Below are 5,378 nucleotides of genomic sequence, written 5' to 3'. Positions count from 1 at the left end.
AGTTAACCCATATCCTGCTATAATGATGAGCCCATTATTACCTCATTCTAGCCTGAAGTCTTTTACCTCTATTTGTATCACCAGCACTTTGCAAAGTACCTGGCACAATAAATATTTGTTTACTGACTGACAAAGATTGGGCTATTCAGTCTTTTTCTGAAGACATTCAATGAAGGGGAAACATCCTTTCAGAAGCATCCCATTTTACTTTTGGATAACTCCAATTAAGAAATACTTTGCCTTTTCCCGATTTCCACTTGTTGCTTTCACTTAGGTCAACTGTGCCCAGTCAGAAGTCTAATCCCTTTTACACTTTTTTTAAAAAAAATATTATGTCTCCCTTACGTTTTTTTGATGGGTTAAACATCCTTAGTTCCTTCAACCAATCCTCATATGGCATTATCTTGAGGTCTTTTGCTTGCCTCATAGCCCCGTTCTGAGTTCTTTCAGCTTATAAATATCTTTCCTAAGATGTGATACTGAGAACTGAACAGAATTCTGCAGATGCAGTCTGACCTGAGGGGGCACAGTGGAGTTGGGAGGACACTTCTTAGCTGTGTGATCCTGTACAAGTCAGTTAATCCTATTTGCCTAGCCTTTGCTCTTCTGTCTTAGAGTTGTTACTAGGACAGAAGATGAGGGTTTTTTTTTAAGATGTAATCTGACCAAGTCAGAGAACGAAGGAACTCCCAAGACCTGAATACTATCTTTCTCTTCATTGCCACTTATTACATTGGACCAAGGGCAGCAAGGTGGCTCAGTGGGTAGAGAGTCAGACCTAGAAAGAGGAGATCCTGGGTTTAAATTTGTCCTCAGTCACTTCCTACCTGTGTGAACTTGGACAATTCACTTAACCCCAATTGCCTACCCCTTACCTCTCTTCTGCCTTGGAAATGATACATAATACTGATTCATTGTGTGTGGGACATACATATTTATGGGTATTTAAATTTATATGATCTATATTAATTGGATGGGAGTAATCCAAGAGTTAGGAATCCAAAAGACAACTAATTTTTTTAAACCCTCACCTGCTGTCTTAGAATTGATACAAATATTAGTTCTAAGGCAGAAGAGTGGTAATGGCAAGGCAATTGGAGTTGAGACTTCCCACAGCCAAAAAGTATCTATCAGATGTGCACTGAAGACTTCACATCTCTGGCCTTAGCATTCTATCCACTGAGCTACCCAACTGCCCTACTTAGAACTGATCCTAAGGGAAGGGTTAAAATATTTCATTGGCTTTTTTTTAGCTGCCATATCACACTATTCACTAATATTGAATCTGCAGTTTGTTAAACCTCACTGTCTTTTTTTTTCAGATATACTATTTTCCAACTATTCCTCTTTCTTCTTATGTTGTTAAATAGATATTCTGTATCCAGGCATGACTTTTTATTCTTTGCCATTAAACTCCATTTTATTTGGTTTGGCTTACTAGCTGGATATTTTCTTGTTTTCAGAGCTCTGTCTCTCTTTTTTGACTGTCTCAAAATCAGAACATTTGCCTTTCTATCCATCCCTCATGGCACCTCTTTTGTTCTCTTTAATCTTCCAGAGATCATTGACAGGCTTAGCAACCATGTCTGCTAGGTCATTCAGTACATTGTGATATAACTCCTCTATTCTGGTTACTTCAACGCATTGCTTTCTTAAGATCTCCGATATCTTAAGTACCAACTCCTCATTATTCATTTTTGTCCAGTGCTTTATTCAATTTGGCAAAAAAACATGGAAGCAAAATACAAGTCAAATAGTTCTATCTTCTTTCTTCCTTCACTTATCACTTATCAACAAGATTTAACAATAGATTGGATGGGGAGGTAAGAAAGTGAGGGGTTAAGGATGACACCTAGGTTGTGAACCTGGTTCATTGGAAGGATGGTGGTACCTTCTGTAATAATAGACAAATTAGGAAGAGGGAAAGATTGGGAAAAAGATAAAGAATTAGGTTTTAGACACATTGCATTTAAAGTGTCTATGAGATATCCAATTCCAAGCATCTGTTATTTCTTATGAACAAGTCATCATAGGCAATATGGCCTGAACTATGCAAAAAATCACCACAAAATCCAGTTATGCTTTACTCACGTATCTCAAGTCAACCTCCACAATAAAACTCAGCATCAGTATTAGTGTAGACCTATGATTTCATTAGCATAAGCTTTGTTAATTGATTCCCCCAAATATGAATTAAAGTAATACAATGTTACTTTAAGAGCTCAATGACCAACAATTACCAAGATTTTACTCTTGCTGGCACAGACTTACTGAAAAATTACCAAGTTCTCACAATTTGACAAAGGTAAAATTAGTGGCTTGGAGAGAATGTTTTCAGGAATGTCTACTTGTCCCATTTTGGCACCTAACTTCCTCACATAATCACTACTCAAATATCCCTCACCATCCCTAATGCAAATTGAAGTATAGTTATCTCTATAGTTTCTTCCCTTTTACAGGCATTCACTCTTTATTTTATTTTATGTATTTTTAACATTAATTTCTTAAAATTTTGAGTTCCAAATTTTTTATCTTCCTCCAAATCCTTTTCCACCCATTGAGAAGGAATATATGGTGTGTACTTTGACAGCACATATACTAAAATTGGAATGATACAGGGAAGATTAGCATAGTCCCTGTGCAAAGATGACATGCAATTTCATGAAGAATTCCTTTTTTTAATAAAAAAGAATCAGAATATGACACAAATTACACATGTGAAGTTAAGCAAAATATATTTCCATATTAGCTATGTTACAAAACAATAACAAATGAAAAATAAAAAAACAACAAAAGCAAAAATAAAAACATGTTTCAATTGGTACTAGGAGCTCATCAGTCTTTTCTCTGAAGGTGGATATAATTTTTCATCATGCATCCTTTGGAATTGTCTTGGATCATTTTCTTCATCAGAGTAAATGTCTTTCATAGTTGATGATTATTATAATATTGCTATTACTGTGTACAATATTCTCTTGGGTCTGCTCCCTTGACTTTGCATCTGTTCATATAAATCTTCCCAAGTTTTTCTGAAATCACCCTACTCTTATAGGACATCAGTATTTCATTATAATCATATATCACTCTTTTTCCTTCCATTCTCCAGTTGATAGATATTACCTCAATTTCCAAGTTTTCATTACTGCAAAAAGAGATACTATAAACATTTTTTTTTACATATAGGTCCTTTTCATTTTTAAACATTTTTTGGAATGTAGATCTAGTAGTGGTATTGCTGAGTAAAAAGGTATGCTTAGTTTTATCATCCTTTGCATATAGTTCCAAATTGTTCTCCAGAATAGTTGGATTAGTTCACAGATCCACCAATAGCGCATTAGTGTTCCTATGTTTCCTTATTTCTCCCAGCATATATAATTTTCCTTTTCTGTCATGTTAGTCTGATAGGTATAAAGTGGTAGCTCAGTCATTTTAATTTGTATTTCTCTAATAAATAGTGATTTAGAGTATTTTTATATGACTATTGATAGCTTTGGTTTCTTTTTCTGAAAACTACTAGTTTACATCTTTTGATCATTTATAAATTAGGGAATGGCTCTTATTTTATAAAATTGTCTCATATATTTTTTGAGAAATGAGGTCTATTTCAGAGAAACTTGCTATAATCCACTCCCTACCACAATCCCAGTTTCTTGCATTCCTTTTAATTTTGGGTACATTGATTTTGTTTGTGCAAACCCCTTTTTAACTTTATCAAATTAAAACAATCCATTTTACTTCTTGTGGTTCACTCTATCCCTTTTGGTCATAAACTCTTCCCTTGTCCACATAGCTGACAGATAAACTTTTCCATGCTCCTTTAATTTACTTATGATATCCTTTACATCTAGATCATTTATCTATTTGGCCCTGTCTTGCTATACGATTTGAAATATTGGTTTGAAATTTTTTTTTCGCTAACATTGTCATAATAATCTTGGACATTGTTTCTTTGGCTCTGCTGACTTCATTCTAAATCAGCTCATATAGATCTTTTCATGCTTCTCTATATTTATCCTTCACATCACTTCTTATAGCACATTAATATTCCATTATATCTATATACTATATTTTTTCTGAGGCATTCTCTGATATATGAGCACCTACTTTGCTTCTAGTTCTTTGTTACCACAAAAAAATGCTTCTATGAGTGTTTTGATGTATCTGGGGACCTTTTTGCTTGTCAATGGCTTCCTTAGGTATACATCTAGTAAAGGAGTCTTTGGATTAAATGATATGGAAATTTTAGTCATTAATCCATAGCCAGTTAGTCATTATTCCAAATTGCTTTCCAAAATCTTCAAGCAATTTCATAGCTCCACCAACAATGTCTATCGGTGTACCTATTTTGCCATAATCCCTCCAACATTGACTCTTGCCATTTTCAGGTCCTTTTTGTCAGCCTGCAGAATGTAAAATGAAACCTTAGAGTAGTTGTGCTTTGCATTTCTTTTAGTTTTAGTGATTTGGCACATTTCTTAACGAAGTTGGGGATACTTTGCAGTTCTTCCTGTGAGAACTGCTTCTTCATATCCTTTGAGCATTCATCTACTGGGAAAAATTATTAGTCATACATACATTTATTGTTTATACATCTTGTATATCAAGCCCTTATCAGAGAAATGAGATATATAAAGATTTTTCCCCTTTGCCTGCTCCCTTTCTTATCCCAGATGCATTTATTTTATCTGTGCAGAAGTATTTCAGTTTCATATAATCAAAGTTGTCTACTTTATCTTTTGTAATTGCCTTTATTTCTTGTTTGGCTAAGAATATATCTCATATTTATAGCTATTAGAGACAGATAATTTGTTTCTCTTCTAATTTTTTCATCAGATAATGTTTAATATTATGGTTGAATATCCAGTTAGAGTATATTACGATGCATGATGTAAGGTTTTGTCTAAACCTACTTTTTGCCAGACTGATTTCAATTTTTCCTAGCAGGTTTTTTTTTATTACAAAAGGAATTTTTCCCCAAGTTAACATATTTTCGGATTCTATAAAATATCCCTTGGTAATCTTATTGATATAGCATCCAAAATATACATTAACTTTGTAGTATTGACATTTTTTTATTACATAAGGCATGGTCCATCCATAAGCATTGAATATGCTTCTTTAAGGTATCTATATAAGTCTTTTGGGGGGGCTTTGGTTGTGGTGCCCCTCTTAAAATAAGACTTATAAAGTTAAAAATGACTCATGCTGTCATATTCTTCCTCTCCATACTAGAGAAGTAGTAGATAGGGGATTGGACTCAGAGTCAATCCTGGGTTCCAATCCTGTATCTGACATGTACTATTTGTGTGACCCTGGGCAAGTTAGTCAACCTCTGAGACTCAGTTTCTTCATTTATAAAATGGGGCTGATAAGAGTAT

The 5,378-nt window shown here is 34.1% G+C and overlaps 1 non-coding gene across 1 annotated transcript; it reads left to right on the top strand.

Annotated features, from left to right (window-relative positions):
• The first annotated feature begins 2,578 nt into the window (after positions 1-2,578).
• On the top strand, positions 2,579-2,681 carry LOC130456595 (U6 spliceosomal RNA). The gene has a single exon (XR_008915666.1). It is a non-coding gene; the product is annotated as a U6 spliceosomal RNA (small nuclear RNA).
• Positions 2,682-5,378: the final 2,697 nt, after the last annotated feature.

The sequence above is a fragment of the Monodelphis domestica genome, chromosome 1 (assembly GCF_027887165.1).
Source record: "Monodelphis domestica isolate mMonDom1 chromosome 1, mMonDom1.pri, whole genome shotgun sequence".
NCBI lineage: Eukaryota > Metazoa > Chordata > Mammalia > Didelphimorphia > Didelphidae > Monodelphis > Monodelphis domestica.
The sequence above is the reverse complement of the archived record's forward strand: the minus strand, read 5'-3'. Positions and strand labels throughout refer to the sequence as shown.